Consider the following 27,554-nt stretch of genomic DNA (forward strand, 5'->3'; position numbering starts at 1 on the left):
AAACTGTGCAGCGAGCAGGGAAGCTGGCCAGTATCATTATTTAAATCCTTTTTTGGGAATATCTTTATAAAGAATAAAAGCCCTACTGAGAATCCCCTATGAAGAGATGGACTAGTCCAAAACCTGTCACTTCTGTCAGATTTCTACTGCCTACTGTAAGTGACAGCATTATAGGAGACATTTAGTTTATTATAGGAGATATTTAGTTTTGATTACCTTTTATTACTGCCATTAAGAGTTAAATATTTAAAGAATTGGTAACTACACATAAACTGTATTCTATGTGTTTTCTGCAAATCTTTAATCCTTAATGGAATTGTCATTTATTGATCTTCAGGTGGGTTGCTCTTTAGTTCTAAGTTTTTCTTCACAATCTCCATTAGTGAATTGCACAAACATCAATACCTCAAACTATGTTAACCTCTTCAGGACTAGTGGTTTATACCCCCCTAGCGACCAGGCATTTTTTTAAAATTCAGCACTTTGCCACTTTAGCGATTTGCACGGTCATACAAGTTAGCACTGAAATGAATTTTACCTCCTTTTCTTGCCATTAACAGAGCATTTATTTCAGCCTGCCAGCTCCGATCGGAGCTGGCAGGCTGAAATAAAGAGAAAAAAAAAATAACGTGTACAGCGCTGCGGTCTAGCACAGTGCTGTACAGAGAAAAGCCCTGTCAAATAACTGTCCCCAGGAGTGGCTCACAATCTAATCCCATACATAGGCTGATATCTATGTATGCATCATGTAGTGTATGAATCACAGTCAGGGCCAATTTAGGGGGCAGGGAGGGAAATAAAAAATAGCATGTTTTATCCCCCAAAAAATCTTTTTAAACTAATAAAAATAAAAAAATAAAATAAAAATTGCAGCAGCAATCAGAGGCCACCAAAAAAAATGCTCTGTTAATGGCAAGAAAAGGAGGTAAAATTCATTTCAGTGCTAACTTGTATGACCGTGCATACAATCGATCGCGGCTGGCAGGCTGATGACGGAAAATTGTGTTCCCTACTAATCCCATCCACCGCACTTTGAATTGGCGTTAGGCTGTCCCCAGAGAGCCACGCTCCCATCGGCGTTAGGCGGTTGGGAGCTGGTTAAAACACATATTGAGGTTATAGAACATTTTTGTAGAGTTTACAGAAGTCCTCGGAAACCTATCAATTCAAGCCTATTAAATGGACTTCCTCTGATTCTCCATTGCTGAATTTTTTTTTTTGTGGTTTAAAATAGGTCAATGAGGACAAGAGGAATGCTTACTGATAATGGCCATTTTCAGATTGATAATTGCATTTAAAGAGACTCTGTAACAAAATGTTCAGCCTTATTTCTTCTATCCTATAACGTATAAGTTCCTATACCAGTTCTAATGTGGTCTGGATTACTGCAGCCTTTTCTAGTTGCACTGTCTCTGTAATATATCTAATCTTCTTTTCTTTGTCAAGCTTTGATTTTGATGACCCCGGGAGGAATGGGCTGCCTCTGTTGTAATGAATACAAGTTTTGCATGCCCCCTGCAGGCTCTGTGTGCTTTGTTTATTACTCACAGTCTGCTCTCAGTTTCAGCTTGTCTGATGTAGTTTGTGAGGCTGAGGGGGAGGGAGCTGCCTGTCACATGTTGAGAAACTTTGAGAATCCCAGACTGGAGTGCAGATAAATTCACTATGTAATAAAAACTAGTAGTGTGCTGTAACATGACATATATATATATATATATATATATATATATATATATATATATATATATATATATATATATATATATATATATATATACACAGTGGGATGCGAACATTTGGGCAACCTTGTTAATCATCATGATTTTCCTGTATAAATCGTTGGTTGTTACGATAAAAAATGTCAGTTGAATATATCATATAGGAGACACACACAGAACGCAGTGGTGCTCAAATACCCCTTTTTAAAATTCGAGTTTGGTCGAATTCGAATAGTAAATTATTCGAGGTCAGTCGAATATTCGAGTCGAATAATTTTTACTATTCGATTCGACCTCGGACTTCGAGCTCACTATTCGAGTCGGTATTCGAGCTCATTATTCGAGCTGACTATTCGAATTGGCCTTAAATAGCTTCCAACACTTGTTTTGAGGGTGAATGATGCAAGAAACATCTTTTTTTCCAAGTAACAACAGCAAGTGATTATGTGGGGATGTTCCTTTAAAAAAAAAAGGTGAAAAGAGAAGTTGTGTCCAGAATTTTGTTCAGTACTGTATATACTTCTTCTTCTTCTTCTTCTTCTTTATCTTCTATCTTCTTCTTCTTCTATATCTTCTTCTTCTATATCTTCTTCTTCTATATCTTCTTCTATATCTTCTTCTTCTTCTATATTGTCTTCTTCTTCTTCTTCTTCTTCATCTTCTTCTTCTTCATCTTCTTCATCTTCTTCATCATCATCTTCTTCATCTTCTTCATCATCATCTTCTTCTTCTTCATCTTCTTCTTCTTCATCTTCTTCATCTTCTTCATCTTCTTCTTCTTCATCTTCTTCTTCTTCATCTTCTTCGTCATCTTCTTCATCTTCTTCTTCTTCATCTTCTTCATCTTCTTCTTCATCTTCTTCATCTTCTTCTTCTTCTTCTTCTTCTTCTTCTTCTTCTTCATCTTCTTCTTCTTCATCTTCTTCTTCTTCTTCTTCTTCTTCTTCTTCATCTTCTTCTTCTTCTCCTTCTTCTTCTTCTTCTTCTTCATCTTCTTCTTCTTCATCTTCTTCATCTTCTTCTTCATTTTCTTCTTCTTCATCTTCTTCTTCTTCTCCTTCTTCTTCATCTTCTTCTTCTTCTTCATCTTCTTCATCTTCTTCTATATCGTCTTCTTCTTCACTTATTTCTCTTTTCAATTTTTTTTTTAAAGAAATGCAGCTATTTTTGAGCGTAACAAATAGCTGGTGGCGCACGCATGTTGGAAGCGCCATTGTATGTGCTCCCTGGCAGTGGAAACACACAGACAGCAGGAGGTAAATTCAGCAGCAGGAGGAGGAGGATGAGTGTGTGGAAGCAGGCAGTCAATGAGGCAGGCAGCGTGACATAATAGCCCTGGTACCTAGCGGTGATACCAGGGCTGTAAATAAACACAGCAGGCAGGAGGTCCCAGACAGCGGTCGTGCAGCCCACATCGTGTCCAATACACAACTGGGACAACACAGTTTTCAACCCGGGCACCTCAGAAAAATTAAACCTTTTTTTTTTTTAATGGTTTGTTGGTTTTGTTTGTACAACCAATTACACAGATATATAGCTATTGTTTGACGTAATAGCTGGTGGCAGAGTGGCAGCAGAATGTAATTCTGTGTACCCTGGCAGTGGGAAACACAGACAGACAGCAGCAGCAGCAGGAGGAATGGAGGAGTAATGTGAGCAGCTATTGTTTGACGTAATAGCTGGTGGCAGTGTGGCAGCAGAAGGTAATTCTGTGTACCCTGGCAGTGGGAAACACAGACAGACAGCAGCAGCAGGAGGAATGGAGGAGTAGTGTGAGTGTGGCAGCAGGCAGGCAGCGTGACATAATAGCCCTGGTACCTAGCGGTGATAACAGGGCTGTAAATAAACACAGCAGGCAGGAGGTCCCAGACAGCGGTCGTGCAGCCCACATCGTGTCCAATACACAACTGGGACAACACAGTTTTCAACCCGGGCACCTCAGAAAAATTAAACCTTTTTTTTTTTTTAATGGTTTGTTGGTTTTGTTTGTACAACCAATTACACAGATATATAGCTATTGTTTGACGTAATAGCTGGTGGCAGAGTGGCAGCAGAATGTAATTCTGTGTACCCTGGCAGTGGGAAACACAGACCGACAGCAGCAGCAGCAGGAGGAATGGAGGAGTAATGTGAGCAGCTATTGTTTGACGTAATAGCTGGTGGCAGTGTGGCAGCAGAAGGTAATTCTGTGTACCCTGGGAGTGGGAAACACAGACAGACAGCAGCAGCAGGAGGAATGGAGGAGTAGTGTGAGTGTGGCAGCAGGCAGGCAGCGTGACATAATAGCCCTGGTACCTAGCGGTGATAACAGGGCTGTAAATAAACACAGCAGGCAGGAGGTCCCAGACAGTGGTCGTGCAGCCCACATCGTGTCCAATACACAACTGGGACAACACAGTTTTCAACCCGGGCACCTCAGAAAAATTAAACCTTTTTTTTTTTTTTTAATGGTTTGTTGGTTTTGTTTGTACAACCAATTACACAGATATATAGCTATTGTTTGACGTAATAGCTGGTGGCAGAGTGGCAGCAGAATGTAATTCTGTGTACCCTGGCAGTGGGAAACACAGACAGACAGCAGAAGGGCAGTACACAGCAGCCCACTGTAGGTGTAAAATGTGTGGCTGCAGGCGACGTAATAGTCAAACTGAACCAGGCTGGCTTAGTGAGCAGGAGCCAGGAGGTGGTAAAGGGTGGTAAGGCACATTAACGATGGTTCTTAGCCAGTTCATGTCCCCCTCTCGCCGACAACAGGGGCCAGGAACTCGCCTTCCACCCACGCCTGGTTCATCTTGAGAAACGTCAGTCTGTCCACAGACTTGTGAGACAGACGTGAGCGTTTCTCGGTGACCACGCCACCAGCTGCACTGAAGCAGCGCTCGGACAGCACGCTGGAAGGGGGGCAGGACAGCACTTCCAGGGCGTACTGTGCCAGCTCGCTCCAGATCTCCAGGCGCTTGACCCAATACTCCATGGGATCAACAGGGGCATCGCTGTCAAGCCCGCTGTAGGACCCCATGTAGTCAGCCACCATGCGGGTCAGGCGCTGGCTGTGACCGGAGGAGGATGCTGCTGCATCATGCACCTCCTCTCTAGTCACTGCTGCCGGAGCCTCTACAGTCCTGTAGAGCTCGTGGCTGAGAGACAGCAGGTCTGTGGGGCGCTTGCTGCTGGATGCAGGCACCTGCTGCTGCCTCTGTGCTGGCTGCTGGACAGTGGGGGTGGAAGGCTGGGGGAAGGCTTCCTCCAAGCGCTCAACAAGGGCCTGCTGCAAGCTCCTTATTTGTTGCGCTGGGTCTCCTCCTGCAGGCGGCAGGAACTGGCTCAACTTCCCCTTAAGGCGTGGGTCCAACATCATGCTGATCCAGATGTCCTCCCTCTGCTTCATCTGGATCACCCTGGGGTCCTTGCGCAGGCACGCCAGCATGTGCGCTGCCATTGGGAAGAGGCGGGCCACATGTGCTGGCACATCGACGGCAGTGCTGTCCTCCTCATCCTCCTCCTCTGCCGCCTCATCCTCTCTCCACCCCCGCACCAACTCAGCTGCGCTGTGCTGATCCCCCTCATCAGCAGCAAGGTCAGGGACCTCCACCAAGTCCTCCTCCTCCTCCCCCTCAGAGGTGGACTGTGCAGCTGCTTGCCGCTCCTGCTGGTCCAAGGCTGCCGCTCCCTGTTCCAGCAAAGCATCGAGGGCCCTGTTCAGCAGACAAACCAGGGGCACCCACTCGCAGACCATAGCATGGTCCCTGCTCACCATGTTAGTGGCCTGCAGAAAGGGAGCCAGCACTAAGCACACCTGCTGCATGTGCCTCCAGTCATCATTGGGGACGATGGACGGGATGTTGCTGGTCTTGTCCCTTCTCCGAGCGGTGGAAACAGTGGCCAGGGCAAGGTACTGGTTGACAGCATGCTTCTGTTCAACCAGACGCTCCAACATCGCCAGGGTGGAGTTCCAGCGAGTCGGAACGTCAAGGATCAGCCGATGGCGTGGCAGCTCCAGCTCCTTTTGCACGTCTTCCAGGCTCGCACAGGCTGCAGCCGAGCGCCGGAAGTGACGCACAACGTTCCTTGCCGTTTCCAGCAGTTCGCCCATCCCCTGGTAGGTGCGCAAGAACTTTTGCACCACCAGGTTCAGCACGTGGGCAAGACAGGGGATGTGGGTCAGGTTTCCCCTGTCTATTGCGGCAACCAGATTGGCCCCATTGTCGGCCACCACCTCTCCGACTCTGAGGCCTCTGGGGGTCAGCCAAATCCTCTCCTGCTCCTGGAGTTTGGCCAACACATGGGTTGCCGTCAGCTTGGTCTTCCCAAGGCTGACCAAGTGCAGCAGCGCTTGGCAGTGGCGGGCCTTCACGCTGCTGCTGAGGCGGGGGGTTTGGCCAGGTGTGCCGGAGGATGGCAGAGGATCGGAAGAACCTGCTGCAGTTCCCCTGACCCTGCGGGGGGGCACCACCCACTGTGTTGCTGCTGCTGTGCCCGCTGCTGCTCTCCCATCCTCACCCCCTTCCACCAAGCTGACCCAGTGGACAGTGAAAGACAGGTAGCGGCCTGTCCCGAAGCGGCTGCTCCAGGAGTCCATGGTGACGTGGACCCTTTCACCAACCGCGTGCTCCAGCCCTCGCTCCACATTGGCCATCACAAAGCGGTGCAGTGCAGGAATGGCCTTGCGGGCGAAGAAGTGTCTGCTGGGGAGCTGCCAGTCTGGGGCTGCGCAAGCAAGCAGCGCACGCATGTCGCTCCCCTCCTGCACAAGCGTGTACGGCAGGAGTTGGGAGCACATGGCCCGTGCCAGCAAGCCGTTCAGCTGCCGCACGCGACGGCTGCTGGGAGGCAGAGCCCTAACCACCCCCTGGAAGGACTCGCTCAAAAGGCTCTGGCGTGGCCTTTTGCTGGCACGGGAATCAGCAGACACAACAGAGGAGGCCACTGAGGACTGGCTGCCAGAACAGGCCTCAGTGTCGGCGGCAGGAGTTGCAGAGGGGGGAGGAGCAGTGCGTTTCCGCACTCCTGCTGGTGCTGCTGAAGGAGCAGGAGGGCGGGTGGCTGCTGTTGCTGCTGCTGCTGCTGCTGAAGGCTGTGCAGTGATGGGTGTGGTGCCACTGCCAGCACCAGATGCCTTCAGCCTCTGGAACTCCTCATGCTGGTGGAAATGTTTCGCAGCAAGGTGGTTGATGAGCGAGCTGGTGCTGAACTTTAAGGGGTCTGCACCTCTGCTCTACTTCCACTGACAGTGGTTGCAAGTGGCGTACTTGCTGTACACTGTGGGCATGGTGAAAAAACGCCAGATTGGTGACAAAAACGACCCCCTACGGCATGGAACCACTGCTGCCTATCTCCCTGTGGTGGTTGGGGGGGGGGGCTTGGGTGCGGCTGGTGGTGGTACTGGCAGATGCTGCTGCTGCTGCTGCTGAGCCTGAGACACCAGCAGGCTGTGGGACCTGCCTACTGCTGCCAATGTTTGCAATGATGCGCCTCCTTGCAAGGCCCACAAGCGCATCCTCCTCCTCCTCCTCAGAGCTGCTGAGGACGACATCCCCTGGAGGTGGTGGCACCCAGTCTCTGTCTGTCACCATGTCATCATCAGCCTCCCCCTCCTGAAACATGTCCTGCTGGGATGATGACCCCCCAAACTCCTCTCCTGATGCATGGATGGGCTGCTTGACTGTCGCCACAGTCTTGCTGTCCAATCCCTCATCCCCCAAAGTGCCCATCAGCATCTCCTCCTCCAAATCGCCAACAACAGCAGACAATTGACGCATCATGCCTGGGGTCAAAAGAGTGCTGAGTGACAGGTCGGCGACTGACGGTGAACTGGCCTCCTCCCCAGGCCCTGCTGGGCGGCTGCTGCGAACAGGGGTGGTGGTGGTGGTGGTGAGGGTGGAGGCCTCGGATGCAGAGCTGATGGCGGGCTGCTCATCCTCCGTCATCAGTTGCACCACAGTGTCTGCATCCTTTTCCTCAATGGGACGTTTCCGACCCGGCTGGAGGAAAATCGGAGCAGGTGCTACACGCTGCTGCTGCTGCTGTGTCTCTGCAGCGTGAGTTGCAGATGCTCCTGCTGGGCGGCGCCCAAGGCGTCTACGGCCAGTGGCTATGGGAGGAATGTTAGCCACTGATGCTGCTGCTGCTGCTGCGGAACTGTGCATGGTGGCGCGGCCGTGCCCGCGGCTTGCCACAATGCTGCTCCCTCTCCTCCTGATTCCCTTGCTGCCCTTCCCCTTGCCCAAACCGCGCTGGCTGCCACTTCCAGACATCTTCGATGTTTTGGGCGTAAACACAAAAGTTTTTGAAAAGGGCGGGTGAAAAGTGGGGTACTTTAATGGAGTGGGTTGGTGGGTGAGGTGACTGAGTGAGTGTCCCGACTCCCTAGTACAGTAAGTAAGTAGTAACAGTCAGGAAGTACAACTAGCAGTTACAATAATCAGTAGTAATCACAAGGAAATAGAGTGTGTGTACACTACAGACAGTGAGTGCACGCACGCGCAAACACGCGCAGGAGCTGGCCTATGAACAGAGAGTGAGTGAGTGTCCCTAGTACAGTAAGTAAGTAGTAACAGTCAGGAAGTACAACTAGAAGTTACAATAATCAGTAGTTATCACAAGGAAATAGAGTGTGTGTACACTACAGACAGTGAGTGCACGCACGTGCACACACGTGCAGGAGCTAGCCTATGAACAGTGACTGAGTGAGTGTCCCTACTACAGTAAGTAAGTAGTAACTGTCAGGAAGTAGAATTTACAATAATCAATCAGTAATCAGAAGGAAATAGAGTGTGTGTACAGTACACAGACAGTGAGTGCACACACACACGCAGGAGCTAGTAGCCTATGAACAGTGACAGTGAGTGTCCTAGTACAGTTACAGTATATAACTATTCAGAAGGAAATAGAGTGTGTGTACAGTACACAGACAGTGAGTGCACGCACACGCAGGAGCTAACCTATGAACAGTGACAGTCAGTGAGTGTCCTAGTACAGTTACAGTATATAACTATTCAGAAGGAAATAGAGTGTGTGTACAGTACACAGACAGTGAGTGCACACACACACGCAGGAGCTAGTAGCCTATGAACAGTGACAGTCAGTGAGTGTCCTAGTACAGTTACAGTATATAACTATTCAGAAGGAAATAGAGTGTGTGTACAGTACACAGACAGTGAGTGCACACACACACGCAGGAGCTAGTAGCCTATGAACAGTGACAGTCAGTGAGTGTCCTAGTACAGTTACAGTATATAACTATTCAGAAGGAAATAGAGTGTGTGTACAGTACACAGACAGTGAGTGCACGCACACGCAGGAGCTAGCCTATGAACAGTGACAGTCAGTGAGTGTCCTAGTACAGTTACAGTATATAACTATTCAGAAGGAAATAGAGTGTGTGTACAGTACACAGACAGTGAGTGCACACACACACACGCAGGAGCTAGTAGCCTATGAACAGTGACAGTGAGTGTCCTAGTACAGTTACAGTATATAACTATTCAGAAGGAAATAGAGTGTGTGTACACAGACAGTGAGTGCAAGCACACGCAGGAGCTAGCCTATGAACAGTGACAGTCAGTGAGTGTCCTAGTACAGTTACAGTATATAACTATTCAGAAGAAAATAGAGTGTGTGTACAGTACACAGACAGTGAGTGCACACACACACACGCAGGAGCTAGTAGCCTATGAACAGTGACAGTGAGTGTCCTAGTACAGTTACAGTATATAACTATTCAGAAGGAAATAGAGTGTGTATACACAGACAGTGAGTGCAAGCACACACAGGAGCTAGCCTATGAACAGTGACAGTCAGTGAGTGTCCTAGTACAGTTACAGTATATAACTATTCAGAAGGAAATAGAGTGTGTGTACAGTACACAGACAGTGAGTGCACACACACACGCAGGAGCTAGTAGCCTATGAACAGTGACAGTGAGTGTCCTAGTACAGTTACAGTATATAACTATTCAGAAGGAAATAGAGTGTGTGTACACAGACAGTGAGTGCAAGCACACGCAGGAGCTAGCCTATGAACAGTGACAGTCAGTGAGTGTCCTAGTACAGTTACAGTATATAACTACAATACAAAATACAATCACTAAGTAGTAAAGGACAGCAGAAATACTGTCTAATACTATCTAATACTGTCTAATACTGTCTAATACTAATGAGAAATAAACTAACAGAGGACAGGAGGACAGCTGCCCACACAGGCAGGCCCTGAGGCCTAAAGCTGTAAGCCTGCAGCAGCAGCTGGCCTGTCTCTATGTAACACAAAAGCTACTAACTAAAATACAATGTCTATCTAACTAACAACAATATAGGTGTGTATAGGAGGTGTATGTGAGCAAAAACGCTAGGTAAATGACCACAATAGAGCTCTTGCTAAGCCAAAGCACAAAGGAGCAACTCTCTCTCTATGCAAGTCTCAGGCAAGGACGGAGAAACGGAACATGGCGGCCGCTATTTATAGGGTAGGGGCTGGCCAGGGCCCCCCTCTGTGATTGGCTGCCGTCAGAGGGCCTGGGAGCCCTCTGATTGGCTCTAAGGACATCAATCTGGGCTATGACGCTATTCGAGCTCGGTATTCGAGCTCGAATAGCGCCGTTTGCTCGAATAGCTCGAATAGTGAATGGGCTATTCGCGTTTACTCGAATAGCCCATTCGAATAGCTGCAGCTATTTGGAGCTCGAATACCGAGCTCGAATAGCTGAAAAAGAGCTCGAATATTCGAGCTACTCGAATATTCGAGCTCTGCTGAGCACCACTGCACAGAAGTGAAGTTAAGTTTATTGGATTTACAGAAAGTGTGCAATAATTGTTTAAACAAAATTAGGCAGGTGCATACATTTGGGCACCACAAAAAAGAAATGAAATCAATATTTAGTAGATCCTCCTATTGCAGAAATTGCAGCCTGTACATACTTTCTGTAGGTTCCAATGCGAGTCTGGATTCTGGTTGAAGGTATTTTGGACCATTCCTCTTTGCAAAACACTAGTTCATTCAGGTTTCTCTCTCTAAATCACACCACAGATTTTCAATTATATTCAGGTCTGGGGACTGAGATGGCCATTCCACAACATTGTACTTGTTCCTCTGCATGAATGCCTTAGTGGATTTTGAACAGTGTTTAGGGTCATTGTCTTGTTGAAAGATCCAGCCCAGGCGCAGCTTCAGCTTTGTCACTGATTCCTGGACATTGGTCTCCAGAATCTGCTGATACTGAGTGGAATCCATGCATCCCTCAACTTTGACAAGATTCCCAGTCCCTGCACTGGCCACACAGCCCCATAGCATGATGGAACCACCACCATATTTTACTTTAGGTAGCAGGTGTTTTTCTTAGAATGCTGTGTTCTCTTTCCTCCATGCATAATGCCCCTTGTTCTGCCCAAATAACTCAATTTTAGTGGCTCTGTTTGTGCTGTGGGCGGAGTAAAGGCTTCCTCTGCATCAGTCTTGCATACAGCATCTCCTTGTGTAAAGTCCTCTGAATGGTTGACTGATGCACAGTGACTCCATCTGCAGCAAGATGATTTTGTAGGTCTTTGGTGCTGGTCTGGAGGTTGACTCTGACTCACCATTCGTTGCTTCTGTCTATCTGAGATTTTTCTTGGTCTGCCACTTTGAGCCTTAACTTGAACTGTACCTGTGGTCTACCTGTGGAAACAGACAGCTAAAATCTGTATCCTTCCCCTAAACCATGATGGTGAACAATTTTGTTTAAACAATTATTGTATACTTTCCGTAAATCGAATAACCTTCATTTCACTTCTGAAATATCACTGTGTGTGTCTCCTATATGATATATTTAACTGACATTTTTTATCGTAAGAACCAACGATTTATACAGGAAAATCATGACGATTAACAAGGCTGCGAAAGTTTGGGCAACCTTGTTAATCGTCATGATTTTCCTGTATAAATCGTTGGTTCTTACGATAAAAAATGCCAGTTAAATATATCATATAGGAGACAGAAAGTGTGCAATAATTGTTTAAATACAATTAGGCAGGTGTATAAATTTGGGCACTGTTGTCATTTTATTGATTCCAAAACCTTTAGAACTAATTATTGGAACTCAAATTGGCTTGGTAAGCTCAGTGACTCCTGACCTACATACACAGGTGAATCCAATTATGAGAAAGAGTATTTAAGCGGGTCAATTGTAAGTTTCCCTCCTCTTTTAATTTTCTCTGAAAAGTAGCAACATGGGGGTCTCAAAACAGCTCTCAAATGACCAGAAGACAAACATTGTTCACCATCATGGTTTAGGGGAAGGATACAGAAAGCAGTCTCAGAGATTCCAGCTGTCTGTTTCCACAGTTAGGAACATATTGAGGAAATGGAAGACCACAGGCTCAGTTCAAGATAAGGCTCGAAGTGGCAGACCAAGAAAAATCTCGGATAACCAGAAGCGACGAATGCTGAGAACAGTCAGAGTCAACCAACAGACCAGCACCAAAGACCTACAACATCATCTTGCTTCAGATGGAGTCACTGTGCGTCATTAAACCATTCGGCGCACTTTACACAAGGAGATGCTGTATGCGAGAGTGATGCAGTGGAAGCCTTTTCTTCACCCACAGCACAAACAGAGCTGCTTGAGGTATGCTAAAGCACATTTGGACAAGCCAGGTTAATTTTGGAATAAGGTGCTGTGGACTGATAAAACTAAAATTGAGTTATATGGGCATAAAAAGGGGCGTTATGCATGGAGGAAAAACAGCACAGCATTCCAAGAAAAACACCTGCTACCTACAGTAAAATATGTTGGTGGTTCTATCATGCTGTGGGGCTGTGTGGCCAGTGCAGGGACTGGGAATCTTGTCAAAGTTGAGGGACGCATGAATTCCAACCAATATCAGCAGATTCTGGAGACCAATGTCCAGGATCAGTGACAAAGCTGAAGCTGCGCCAGGACTGGTTTTTTCAACAAGACAATGACCCTAAACACTGCTCAAAATCCACTAAGGCATTCATGCAGAGGAACTAGTACAATGTTCTAGAATAGCTATCTCGGTCCCCAGACCTGAATATAATTAAAAATCTGTGGTGTGAGTTACAGTATAGAGAGCTGTCCAGGCTCAGAAGCCATCAAACCTGATTGAACTAGAGATGTTTTGTAAAGGGGAATTGTCCAAAATACCTTCAACCAGAATCCAGACTTGTATTGGAACCTACAGGAAGCGTTTAGAGGCTGTAATTTCTGCAAAAGGAGGATCTACTTAATATTGATTTTCATTTCTTTTTTGGCTAATTTTGTTTAAACAATTATTGTGCACTTTCTGTAAATCCAATAAACTTACTTTCACTTCTCAAATATCACTGTGTGTGTCTCCTATATGATATATGTAACTGAAATGTTTTTATTGGATATATGTATAAATATATATATATATATATATATATATATACATCACTTCCTGGTTAGCAGCCAGGATCGCGGTGGGGAGCGGCGGAAACAGCAAAAAGGGATCCAGGAGATCACAGTGACTCGATTGGTATGTTTTTTATAGTACAAATCGGACAGTACAGATTCTCTTTAGGTTTTGCTTAATATTTGTCTACTAATCTGAGAAGCTCACCACACAGGAATGTAATATTTATTTAATCGTTTAGGTCATCCTACGAGATGAATTTGCATTTAAAAACTTGTAGCTACTCACTGTAAATTCTTCTTCTATGTGATAAAAAGAGAGAGAGATGAAGAGAGAGATACTTAAACTTGAGCAAGCCTTAAACATTATTTAAATGAATGTATGATTTTGAGGAACTTAAAAAAACTTTTAATGATCTGATAGGTGATCAAAGATGTTTTTCCCCAATGGTAAGATAATTGTAGAACAACTAACTGACTTTATGTATAAAGAACATTTTGAAGTGTAATATATCTGTGGTAAAGAAAGTAATAGTCGACATTAGTTTAAAGGGAACCTAAACTGAAAGGGATATGGATGTTTCCTTTTAAACAAGATCATTTGCTTGGCAGTCCAATTGATCTCTTTGGCTACATTAGTGGCTGAATTACATACTTACCTGAAACAAGCATGCAGCTAATCCAGTCTAAAGAAGGCTCGAACCTCCGATTTTCGGTTCGCGAACCTTGAACGCGAACCTCCGCAAAAAGTTCAGTTCGCGCAAACTTTCGCAAACCGCAATAGACTTCAATGGGGATGCGAACTTTGAAAACTAGAAACATTTATGCTGGCCACAAAAGTGATGGAAAAGATGTTTCAAGGGGTCTAACATCTGAGTTTTTGCATGGAGGAGTGGGATACCTGCCAAAAGTCCCGGGGAAAAATCTGGATTGGACGCAAAGCAGTGTTTTAAGGGCAGAAATCACATTGCATGCTAAATTGGAGGCCTAAAGTGCTTTAAAACATCTTGCATGTGTATACATCAATCAGGTAGTGTAATTAGAGTACTGCTTCACACTGACAGACCAAACTCACTGTGTAATGCACCGCAAATAGCTGTTTGTGTAGTGACAGCCGTGCTGGACTGGTGCGCACCATGGCGAGATTGCTCCTCCTCACTCAGTAATGTCAGGTAAGGTCTGACTGCCTTATCAACTTTCAATGGTTCTTTCTCTACCATTGTTAATGCTTACATCTATTTTTTTAAATGCTTGTTCTGCTTGCTGTTCGGTACCTGCAATGAGAATCTTTTATGGAGGGCAAGTCTGCCATTATGAGTGACCACTGGTAATTGCCGTGGAATCCTGGTTCGATTCCAGTCCAGAGTGGGAGCCTAAGAAACGGCTACAACCACCACACATCCAAGAAAGGCAGCAGGCACGCTGTGGGCAAAGGAGCAGGAACGGCTACCACACATCCAAGGAAGGCAACAGGCATGGCATGCACGTCCCGAGGTAGTGACCAAAAGGAGGACTTTCGAGGCCCTGCTGTAGATGACACTGATAGACTGTACTACCTGTAACTAGAACCTGTTATGGAGGGCAAGTCTGCCATCCATTCAAGTGAAAGGTATGCACTGACTGCCAGGTATAATACAATGTGCAGTCAAAGATGCAGTGAAAGGTATGCAGTGACTGCAAACAGCTGTTTGTGTAGTGACGGCCGTGCTGGACTGGTGTGCACCATGACGAGAGTGCAGGTGATGGCGGCTTTCCAGCCCATATGGTCGCCGGGCTGAGGTAGCTGAATGACAGAACAGTGACTGTCCAGCTGATCAAATTTGGTCTGTCCACAATGAAGCAACGACCTTATTATCTTGCCACCCCCCGAGACACTCATATAGCCGTTGGTCATTGCTTCACTGTGATACGCAAGCCCCTTCACCGCGGCAAGGTAATGATCACGAAGGGGAATAGGCACATGTACATGCCTTTTGTTTTGTTGTTGCAGCTGCACTGCAGGCAGAAAAATTAGGCAGGCATGTACACGCACCAGAAAAATTATTATAGCGGCCACTGCTAGCAGCGGCCTTAAAAATTCAGGAATCCGCCTGGAGTCCTGGACCCTGTTGGTGGTGGCAGAGAAGGCAGTCAAGCAGCCTGCGGGCAGAGGTGCTGTGTGGGGAGAGACTTAGTCTTGGGGCAGGCAGCCAGTCACACAGCGTGCAGGCAGAGATGCTGTGTGTGGGGACTGACTTAGTCTTCAGGCGGGCAGTAGCCCTCTGGGATCCATGCCTCATTCATTTTGATAAAGGTGAGGTACTGACTTAGGTGACTTCTCTTCTCAGTGACAATGCCTCCAGCTGCGCTGAAGGTCCTTTCTGACAGGACACTTGAGGCAGGGAAAGACAGAAGTTGGATGGCAAATTGTGACAGCTCTGGCCATAGGTCAAGCCTGCACACCCAGTAGTCCAAGAGTTCATCGCTGCTCACAGTGTCTACATCCACACTTTAGGCCAGGTAGTCGGCTACCTGCCAGTCCAGGCATTGGTGGAGGGTGGATCCGGAAGCGCTAAGTCGAGGCGTTGGACTAAAGAATGTCCGCATGTCTGACATCACCATGAGATCGCTGGAGCGTCCTGTCCATGCCTGCGTGGACATGGTAGAAGGATTACTGGCAGTGGTACCTTTATTGCGTTGTGCTGTGACTTCACCCTTAAACGCTTTGTAAAGCATAGTTGCCAGGTTGTTCTGCATGTGCTGCATCCTTTCTGCCTTCTGGTGAGTTGGTAACATGTCCGCCACTTTGTGCCTATACCGAGGGTCTAGTAGTGTGGCCACCCAGTGCAGCTCATTCCCCTTGAGTTTTTTTATACGGGGGTCCCTCAACAGGCTGGACAGCATGAAAGATGCCATCTGCACAAAATTGGATGCAGACGTACTATCCATCTCCTCTTGCTCTTCCTCAGTGACGTCAGGTAAGTCCTCCTCCTCCCCTCAGCCACGAACAATACCACGGAAACGTCAAGCAGCACAAGCCCCCTGCGATACCTGCTGCGGTTGTTCTTCTGCCGTCACCTCCTCCTCCTCCTCCTCCAAAGAAACACCTTCCTCATCATCCGAGTCTGACTCCTCTTCCCCACACGACTCTTCCTCCTCCTCCCCCTCTGTGCTGCCGCAGGTGTTGAGGAAACATCTCGTTCTGTTGTGCTCCCACAACTGTTCCTCCCATAACTGTTGCTCTTCACCTCCACAGCTTGATCCACCACTCTACGCACAGCATGCTCCAGGAAGTAAGCGTACAGAATCAAGTCGCTGATGGTGCCTTCACTGCGACTCACCAGGTTGGTCACCTCCTCAAACGGCGGCATGAGCCTGCATGCATTTTGCATCAGTGTCCAGCAGGCATGCTCAGATGTACCAAAATTCGGTTCGGGTACATTCGAATTCGGATCCGCATGACATTCGAATTCGAATTCGCCTTCGACCACGAAATTCAGTTCGAGTTCATATTCGGTTCAAGGTTACGCCTAAAAATTTGTTAAAAATTCGTAATAGTGAATTCGGGGTTTTTTTGTGTGTTTTTTTTAAAGTGAATTCACATTGAAATAGGTGTACTTAAAAAAACAAAACTGAAAACGTGACATGTGGCACTGGCAGCAGGCAATGCATTGTGTGGACCCTGGCGGTGGGACCACTGACAGCAGCAGGATAAATACAACAGCAGCAGTAGAAGGAGGTGGAGTGACATGTGGCACTGACAGCAGGCAATGCATAGTGTGGACCCTGGTGGTGAGACCACTGACAGCAGCAGGATAAATACAACAGCAGCAGTAGGAGGAGGAGTGACGTGTGGCACTGACAGCAGGCAATGCATAGTGTGTACCCTGGTGGTGGGGCCACTGACAGCAGCAGGATAAATACAACAGCAGCAGGAGGAGGTAGAGTGACGTGTGGCACTGGCAGCAGGCAATGCATAGTGTGGACCCTGGCGGTGGGACCTCTGACAGCAGTAGGATAAATACAACAGCAGCAGCAGGAGGAGGTGGAGTGATGTGTGGCACTGACAGCAGGCAATGCATAGTGTGGACTCTGGCGGTGGGACCACTGACAGCAGCAGGATGAAAATGAGCGCAGTGTAATATGTTGCCGCTTTAGAAATACAATAAATACATAAATAAATTGATAGGTAAATCAATGCAGCAGGCCAGCAGGAGGAGGAGGAGTCCGGTAGAAATACAATAAATAAATAAATACATAAATAAATTCATAGGTAAATCAATGCAGCAGGCCTGCAGCAGCAGCAGGAGTCCGGTAGAAATACAATAAATAAATAAATACATAAATAAATCCATAGGTAAATCAATGCAGCAGGCCTGCAGAAGCAGCAGGAGTCTGGTAGAAATACAATAAATTAATAAATACATAAATAAATTCATAGGTAAATCAATGCAGCAGGCCTGCAGCAGCAGCAGGAGTGCGGTAGAAATACAATAAATTAATAAATACATAAATAAATTCATAGGTAAATCAATGCAGCAGGCCTGCAGCAGCAGCAGGAGTCCGGTAGAAATACAATAAATTAATAAATACATAAATAAATTCATTCATAGGTAAATCAATGCAGCAGGCCTGCAGCAGCAGCAGGAGTCCGGTAGAAATACAATAAATAAATAAATACATAAATAAATTCATAGGTAAATCAATGCAGCAGGCCAGCAGCAGCAGCAGGAGTCCGGTAGAAATACAATAAATAAATACATAAATAAATTCATTGGTAAATCAATGCAGCAGGCCAGCAGGAGGAGGAGGAGTCTGGTAGAAATACAATAAATAAATAAATACATAAATAAATTCATAGGTAAATCAGTGCAGCAGGCCAGCAGCAGCAGCAGGAGTCCGGTAGAAATACAATAAATAAATACATAAATAAATTCATAGGTAAATCAATGCAGCAGGCCAGCAGGAGGAGGAGGAGTCCGGTAGAAATACAATAAATTAATAAATACATAAATAAATTCATAGGTAAATCAATGCAGCAGGCCTGCAGCAGCAGCAGGAGTCCGGTAGAAATACAATAAATAAGTAAATACATAAATAAATTCATAGGTAAATCAATGCAGCAGGCCAGCAGCAGCAGCAGGAGTCCGGTAGAAATACAATAAATAAATACATAAATAAATTCATAGGTAAATCAATGCAGCAGGCCAGCAGGAGGAGGAGGAGTCGTCGTCACGTATGGCAGGCAGCAGGCAATGTATTGTAATTCCCAGGCAGGCACCTCATGTCCTCCTTTCGCCAACAACAGGTGCCAGGAACGTGTCTTCTATCCAGGCCTGGCTAATCTTCAAAAATGTCAGTCTGTCCACGCCCTCTGTGGACAGACGAGAGCACTTCTCGGTGACCACGCCCCCAGCCGCACTGAAGCACCTCTCAGGCAGCACGCTGGAAGGGGGGCAAGACAATACCTCCAGGGCGTACTGCGCAAGCTCCCTCCAGATGTGCAAGCGCTCCACCCAGTACTCCATGGGGTCCACAGGCTCTTCGCTGCGGGTGTCAAGCCCACTGAAGGACCCCATGTAGTCGGCCACAATCCGGATCATGCGCTGGCTGTGACTCTTACCGAATGTGGCTGCTGCCCGCACCTCCTCTCTCGGCTGCTGTACCTTCATGTAAAACACCTGCGTCAATGACAGAAGGTCTCCTGGGCGCCTGATGCTGCTGCTGGCCGCAGGCACCTGCTGCTGTGCTGCTGGCTGCTGGACAGGGACAGAGGGAGTGGAAGGCGGGGCGAAGGCTTCCTCCAGTCGCTGAACAAGGATCTCCTGCAACTCCCTTGCTCGCTGCTCACGGTCTCTGGCAGGCAGAAACTGATCCCACCTCCCCCTCAGCCGTGGGTCCAGGATCATGCTGATGCAGGCGTCCTCCCTCGCTTGCATCCGCTTGACCCTGGGGTCTGTGCGCAGGCAGCGCAGCATGTGTGCTGCCATGGGAAACAGGGTGGACCGTCTAACAGAGACATCAGGGTCAGCGTCCTCCTCCTCCTCCTCTTGCCCCTGAGACTCTTCCTCCTCTCTCCACCCTCGCACCACTGCTGCTGCGCTCTGATGTTCCCCCCCCCAGCAGCAACGTCCAGCACCTCCAACTCCTCCTCCTCCAGGGACTCAAATACCTGCGGAGCAGTGGACTGCACAGGCGGCTGCGGTTCCAGCTGCTTCAGGGTCTCCTCTCCCAAATCCACCAAATCGCCAAGTGCCCTGTCCAGCAGACAAACAAAGGGCACCCACTGGCAGAGGGATGCTTGTTGTTCACTCACCAGGTTGTTCCCCTGCAGGAAGGGAGCCAACAGCAAGCAGACCTACTGCATCTGCCCCCATTGCGCGTTGGTGAGGAGCTGGAGTGTGGTGCTGCTTCTGCTGCCGGTGCCGGCGACAGTGGCATCATAGATGTACCGGTTGACAGCCCTCCTCTGCTCAACCAGCTGCTCCAACATCGCCAGGGTGGAGTTCCAGTGAGTTGGCACATCTATGATAAGGCGGTGTCGTGGCAGGCCCTCCTGCTGCTGGATGTCTGCCAGTTTTGCTGCGGCAGCTGCTGAGCGGCGGAAAGTGTGCACAATTTTCCGCGCCGCTTCTAACAGCTCCTCCATCCCCAGGTAGGTGCGCATGAACTTTTGCACCACCAGGTTCAGGACGTGGGCCAAGCAAGGGACGTGGAGCAAGTCTCCACTGCTGATGGCAGACAGCAGGTTGGCGGCATTGTCGGACACCACCAATCCCACAGTGAGGCCTCTGGGGGTCAGCCACGTCCTCTCCTGCTCCCTGAGATACCGGAGCACGTTAGTTGCCGTCAAGGAGTGTTTCCCCAGGCTTTTCATCTCCAGCAGCGCTTGGCAGTGGCGGCCCTTCACGCTGCTGGAGAGACGGGATCGCTTGGCGGTGGGAGCTGCTGCTTCTCCCCTGACCCCGCGCGGTGGCACCACGTAGTGGGCGACTGGTGCTGCTGTGCCCGAGGATGGACCTGCTGCTTCCTCGCTCGGGCTTTCCACTAGGCTGACCCAGTGGGCCGTACAGGACAGATAGCGCTCTGTCCCAAACCGGCTGCTCCAGGAATCCATGGTTATGTGGATCCGCGCACTGACAGCGTGATCCAGCGCGCGGCCCACATTCTCCATGGCAGAGCGGTGCAGTGCTGGGATCGCCCTGCGGGAAAAATAGTGGCGGCTGGGGACTTGCCACTCCGGGATCCCAACCTGCAGCAGCGCTCTGATGTCACTCCCCTCCTGCATAAAGGAATATGGCAGGAGCTGGGAGCACATGGCCCGGGCAAGCAACCCGTTCAGCAACCAGATGCGCCTGTGGGCGGGAGGCAGCACCTTAGTCACACCGGGGAATGCTTCGCTGAGCAGGGTCTGGCGGCGTTTGCCTGCACGGGAGGATGAGGAGGCCACTGTGGAGGGAGCTGATGAGGCCACTGAGGACTGGCTGCCCGGGGGGTGTGGGGGGGGTGGGAGTGAGTTGCTGCTGTGCTCCTGCTGCTGCTGCTGCTGCTGCTGCTGCTGCTGCTGGATGGGCAGGAGGGTCGGCTGCTGCTGCTGCTGCTGCTGCTGCTGAAATCTGTGCAGTGGCTGTCTGGCTCTGACCACTGCCTGCACCACTTTGCATAAGCTTCTCCAACTCATTAAAGTCCTCAAAATGTCTGCTCTGTAAGTGGGTCTGCAGGCACGAGGTACTCAATTTGTGGATATCGCGACCTCTGCTGAGACTGAGATTGCAACTGTTGCAAATTGCACGGGTCGGGTCCACTGGGCACTTGGTGAAGTACCGCCAGACTGGGGACTTCAACCTGCTTTTTGCGCTTGAGGGCTGGGGTTTTTGGGTGCCCTTGGAGGATTGTGCCTTTTTGGTTGTAGTTAGAGGTTTGCTGCGAGTGGTGGTAGCGACTGAAGCAGTAGGCTGTGGCTCCTGCCTTCCACGCCCTGTGCTGGCCGCCTTGCTGCTGCCGCGCCTCTGCGCCAGAGACGCCTCCTCCTCCGATGATGAGCTGCCTTCAACCAACTGTGCTGGTGGTACTGGTGGCACATAGGAAGGATCTATCAAGTCATCATCATCAACCCCAAACAAATCCTGTGAGCCCGACTCAACCAACTCCTCTACCCCAACATCCCCTGCATCACGCCCCTCCTCCTCAGCGCCAACAACAAACTTCTGCACCTGTAACTCCTCCTCCTCCTTGCATGGCCCCATCATCTCCAACTCATACTTCTCCAAAACATCCCTGTACATGGTCACAGTCTCAGGGGAGAAGAGCGTGCTCATTGAGGGCAGGCTGGTCGATGGGGTCACCGTGATCATGGCCTCAAGCGCTGGTGGAGGCCTGCTGCGGACAGGAGTGCTGGTGGCACTAGCCTCACTGCTGCTGGAGGCCAGGCTGGAAAAGGTGGCTTCCTGCCCCGCCATCATTTCCACCACAGCCTGCACCTGACTCTCCCCAATGGGCCGTGGGCGACGACCCGTCTCAAAGATGGGCGCAACACGCTGCTGTTGCGCCTCTGCTCCCTCCTCCCTGTGGTCAGTGGCTGGCGGCGCACCAGTCCCAGACCTGCTGCTGCTGGCAGAGGCTCCTGCAATGGCGCTTCCTCTCCTGATGGTGCCTCGCCCTCTACCTCTGCCACTCATAGTGCACTATACAAATACAGTAAAAAAAAAATAAGTAGAAGAGGGCGGGAAAGGGTGTAAACTTTAATAAAGTCTGTGTTGGTGGTGACTTGGTGGTGACTAGTAGTACAGTAGTAGACACTAGTAGTATGCACGCACGCAGGTAACTAAGAAACACCTAGCGTACTACACTACAAGTAAATCGTGCGGCAGACAATCGGTGACAATTACAAACGGTCACACACGGTCAGACGCAATCAATCAATAGGCTCGGGCAGGTGAGGTGACAGACAGTCACAGGTCACTCACAACGGATGCTGGTGTGGTGGCCTGTATGTGTAGTAAGTAACTCTTATTTATTACACACACTACAGATGATAATAAAATCACACAGTAAAATTGAAAAAAAAAATAGTGAACGGGTACTAGTCTAGACTAGTAGACTAGTAGTATAGTAGTAGACAATAGAAGTATGCACGCACGCAGGTAACTAAGTAACACCTAGCGTACTACGCTACAACTAAGTCGTGCGGCAGACAATCGGTGACAATTACAAACGGTCACACACGGTCAGACGCAATCAATCAATAGGCTCAGGCAGGTGAGGTGACAGACAGTCACAGGTCACTCACAACGGATGCTGGTGTGGTGGCCTGTATGTGTTGTAACTCTTATTTATTACACACACTACGGATGATAATAAAATCACACAGTAAAATTGAAAAAAAAATTAGTGAACGGGTACTAGACTAGTAGACTAGTAGTATAGTAGTAGACAGTAGACACTAGTAGTATGTACGCAGGTAACTAAGAAACACCTAGCGTAATAGGCTACAAGTAAGTCGTGCGGCAGACAATCGGTGACAATTACAAACGGTCACACACGGTCAGACGCAATCAATCAATAGGCTCGGGCAGGTGAGGTGACAGACAGTCACAGGTCAGGTCACTCACAATGGATGCTGGTGGTGACCTGTCACTCACAGTCAGTAACTAACTAACACAGTACTGAAACTAATAAAGTAACAGACTACAGCAGTAATAATTAACTAAACTAGTACTACTAGTACACAACTAACTAGAATCCCTAACCTACCTAAGCTAGTAGTAGGCTAAGGCTACCTAGGCTAGCAGGCCTAGCCTGCTCACAGACTAACACTAGCCTAGCACAGTATACACTATACAATAGCTAACTATATAAGACAACAATAAATGTGTTTAGGAGGTGTTTAGGAAGCAAAACGCTAGGTTTAGCAGTGAAAAGCACTTGCTCAGACACAGCACAGCACTGGAGAATCTCTCAGTACCAGCAGCAGTCACACAAGTGCGTGGCTCCGCAACATGGCCGCCGCTTTATATAGAGGAGGGGAGGGCCAGGCTCCCCTCCTCTGATTGGTTGCTAGGGTTGCCAGCTTCTCGGCAGGAGGACTTCTGATTGGCCCAATCACGTCATCCCCGAATCCCGAAGCCGAAACCGAACCCACAGCTCCATCCGGCCGATTTCCAGCGCGCGCATTCGGCATGCTTCGTATTCGGGTTCAGCTCGGAATTGCAGCATTCGGGTTCGGGTTCGCATGCGGCAAACCTAAAAAACACTCGCATTTTTCGGGGAAACTTCGCATTCGGCTGAGCAACCCTGGTGTCCAGTTGTTGAGACAGAACATTCCCATCTCCCCAGATTGTGTCCTTTTACTGTAATTGTACAGGTACTGGGTGACGGCTTTCTCCTGTTCTAGCAGGTGAGAGAACATGACCAGGGTCGAATTCCAGTGAGTCGGGCAATCATATATCAAGCATCTCACCGGCAAGTTGTTTCTATGCTGAATGTCCGCAAAGTATGCCATGGCTGTGTAAGACCGCCTGAAATGCCCACACAACTTCCTGACCTGCTTCAGGACATCCTCTAAGCCTGATTACTTTGACACATCTTTGAATGACTAGATTCAGCACATGTGCCATGCAGGGTACATGTGTCAGCTCTCCCAAATTCAAAGTGGAAATTAGATTGCTGCCATTGTCACACACCACGTTGCCAATCTCCAGCTGGTGCGGGGTCAGCCACTGATCCACCTGTTTGTTAAGAGCAGCCAGAAGAGCTGGTCCAGTGTGACTCTCCGCTTTGATGCAAGACATGACTAAAATGGCGTGACACCGTCGTACCTGGCATGCAGCATAGGCCCTGGGGAGATGGGGCTGTGTAGCTGGAGAGGAGTTTGCAGCACCAGTAGAGTTGAACTGCCACTCAGCCAAGGAGAAGGAGGAGGATGATAGCGAAGAGGATGTAGCAGCAGGAGTAGGAGGAGAAGGAGAGGAGGTGTCACTAGTTGGTCCGCTGCACAGCCACGTACTCCTGACTTGTCAGCGGTCACCAGGTTGGAGGAGGAGGGTGGCTTTTCTTTTATGTGCTGCTTTTGCTCAGGTGTTCTTCCCATTGCAGTTTGTGCCTTTTCTCCATGTGCCTTCGTAAGGCAGTTGTCCCTACGTGGGTGTTGGCCTTTCCATGGCTCAATTTTTGGAGGCAGAGAGAACAGATGGCATTGCTCCGATCTGAGGCAGACACCCTAAAAAATTTCCAAACCGCTGAGCCCCTCTGGGGTGATGGCACTATGGTGGCATGTTGGCTGGCTGTACATAGGTGGGGATACATGGTGCCGGGCACTGCCACCAGCTTTTTCTGATGACGAGCTCCCCCTGCTTCTTTTAGGAACTCGTCTCTGACTCACCCTCTGAATTGTCCCCCTTTTCATCTCCTCTATTGGGAACATACGTGGGATCCGTATCATCGTCATCATCATAATCATCCTGCCCAGCTTCGTTTGCCTCAGACACCTCCAAAACTGCACCAACAGCAGGTACTTCATCACCCCCCTCCGCACACGTTACGCCCATAGTGTCGCCTAACTCAGACATATAAGGTGGTGTAACTTGCTTAGCGCCTTCATCTGATTGTAACAATAATGGCTGTGCATCAGTGATTTCCCCACCAAATAACTCCTGCGAACTGTCAAATGTAGCGGATGTGGTACTTGGAGTAGCGCTGGTGGTTGCGGAAGATGAGGTGTTCTGTGTTAACTAGTCAACCACGTCCTGACAGTCTTGGGAGTTGATGGAACGTGCCTTCTTCTGAGCACTGTACTTTGGTCCAGAGCCGCAGAAAATCACATCAGCACGACCTCACACAGACCTGCCGGGTGACCTTCCTCTGGGTCTGCCTCTACTTCTGCCTCTACTTGTTTTGTCAGTTTTGTCCATATCGGAGGGATGAAGTGAAAGGTATGTACTGACTTGACTAATACAATGTGCAGTCACACAGGTGCAGTTAACAGGTATGTACAGAGTGGTATCTCAAACTGTGTGCACTCACGTAGGTATGTGGGTGCACTGAACACAACAGGTAGGTATATGCAGTGATGAGGTGGGTGCACTGAACACAACAGGTAGGTATATGCAGTGATGGGTATTACAATGTGCACCTGTCACACACAGACAGGTAGCGGACAGGCACAGTGACACTACGTGCGCTCAACTCATGTAGGTAGGTGGGTGCACTGTGAACAACAGGTAGGTAGGTATATGCAGTAATGGGTATTACAATGTGCACCTGTCACACACAGACAGGTAGCGGACAGGCACAGTGACACTGTGTGCGCTCAACTCACGTAGGTAGGTGGGTGCACTGTGAACAACAGGTAGGTATATGCAGTAATGGGTATTACAATGTGCACCTGTCTCACACAGACAGGTAGCAGACAGGCACAGTGACACTGCCTGTGCTCAGCTCACGTAGGTAGGCACTGTGAACAACAGGTAGGTATATGCAGTAATGGTTATTACAATGTGCACCTGTCACACACAGACAGGTAGCTGACAGGCATAGTGACACTGCATGCGCTCACGTAGGTGGGTGGGTGCACAGTGAACAACAGGTAGGTATATGCAGTGATGGGTAATGTGCACCTGTCACACACACAGGTAGTCACTGAATGTGCTGGTCCTGGCAGTGGCACACACAGTATGAATTATCAAGGCTGTCTATGCAACACAAGTGTCAGTGGGACACACATAAAAAAAATAGATCACAAGAACAAGATTAGCTCTCAAAAGAGCTGTTGTGGGGTGCTATTTTAGCAATAAGAATCAGCAAGGAGCAAGCTAAGAAGCCTACAAGAGCCTAACTAATCTTTCCCTGTGAGAGAGTCTGCAGCAGGCACGAGTGAGTAAAATGGCTGGCGATGCCTGCCTTTTATAAGTGGGGGAGTGGCTCCAAGAGGGAGTTTAGCCTGATTGGCTACAATGTGCCTGCTGACTGTGATGTAGAGAGTCAAAGTTGACCCTAATGGTGCACTATGGGGGCAAATAGAACTTCCGGTAAAGTTTGCGGTTCTCTGCAATCGCGAACCCCCGGAAGTTCGCCTGGAGCAGTTCGCCGGCGAACCGTTCGGGCCATCTCTACTGTACATGCAATCCTCCTCTCCTGTACCGTGTTTCCCCAAAAATAAGACACTGGGCTCGATTCACAAAGCGGTGATAACTCAGTTATCACGCCTAAAAGACTTTAGGCGTGATAGCCTTTGCACCAGCAAAGTTATCACCGCTTTGTGCTCTAACTCGCGCGAAGTTTCCGCGCGTACGCGCATACGCGCGTACGCGCGTACGCAAAGTCCCATAGGGCTTAATAGGAGCTTCGCGCGAAGCGGGGGCCGCTGTGCGCGCGCGTGCGCGGTTGCGCGCGCAACACTTTGCGCGCGGAAAATTCGCGCGAGTTTCTTCTTATCATGCCTAAACTGAGTTTAGGCGTGATAAAGGGGTTTTCACAGGCGTGCAAAGTGTTTGCACCGCTTTGTGAATCAAGCCCACTGTCTTATGTTAATTTTTGCTCCCAAAAATGTGCTAGGGCTTATTTTCAGGGGATGTCTTATTTTGGGAGAAACACACTAAGGAAGAACGCATGGCTATTGGGAAAACTTAAACAGCAGTATTTGTGCACAATATGTGAGTTTTATACAACATCTGAATCTCACTTCACATTTGCTGATAAAAGACAAATGATAGAGTACAATGGCAAAGTCACTGTACTGTTTGCTGAGGTTCAGAATTCTACTCCCAGACTCACACTCTTATCTAACTCAGATCTATAGTAAGGAGAGGACAGGCACATGCTTAAGATTCCTGCCACTGCTGTATTGTCTGAGGCACAAGCTGAGCAGAAGAGAGAGAGAGAGGACAGCTAGCATATGCAGCTAAAGAAAGAGTCACATTTTTCTCCTTACTAACTCTGCTGAGCCTATGGTAGCAAAGTGGTGCTGGCAGAAGCTCCCTCTCCACACAGTTTCCTTCTTCCTTCTACACAGCAGCTCTTTCTCACACCCTCCCACTGTCCCAGAGCAAATAAAAGAGATGACAGTAGCCAGCACATCTCGCTCACCAGGGGGGGCTTGCAGAGGGGAGGGGAGAGAGTGACAGCAACACTGGTGGATGGGAAGGGACAGAGACAGCCAACGCTGACATTGTCCAGGGATGAGTCCATCCACACACTGCTTCCCTGGCCGCCTCTTCCTATTGCACAGCTGTGTCTCCTCCTCTCTGCCACTAGGGCTTATTTTCAGGGTAGGGCTTACATTTCCAGCCTGCTTGAAATCTGAGCTAGGTTTTACTTTCGGGGGAGGTTTTACCTTCAGGGAAACACGGTAGCTATCGATCACTGCAGTTGCCTGCCACCGCTATACACCTCAGAGTCCTCCATTCCTTGTGCCCTCCTCCGTACTTCCGGCTCAGTGCTCTGGCTTATGCACCGCACATAATGCGTGAACTCAGTGGCTCTCCTGTGCTGGG

General features: G+C 48.6%; 1 protein-coding gene across 2 annotated transcripts in view; it reads right to left on the reverse strand.

Annotated features, from left to right (window-relative positions):
• The window catches only part of LOC137518440 (transmembrane channel-like protein 2), a 229,023-nt gene that overhangs the window by 189,285 nt on the left and 12,184 nt on the right, over positions 1-27,554 (reverse strand). The gene's annotated exons all lie outside the window — the stretch shown is intronic.

The sequence above is a fragment of the Hyperolius riggenbachi genome, chromosome 5 (genome assembly GCF_040937935.1).
Source record: "Hyperolius riggenbachi isolate aHypRig1 chromosome 5, aHypRig1.pri, whole genome shotgun sequence".
Classification (NCBI taxonomy): domain Eukaryota; kingdom Metazoa; phylum Chordata; class Amphibia; order Anura; family Hyperoliidae; genus Hyperolius; species Hyperolius riggenbachi.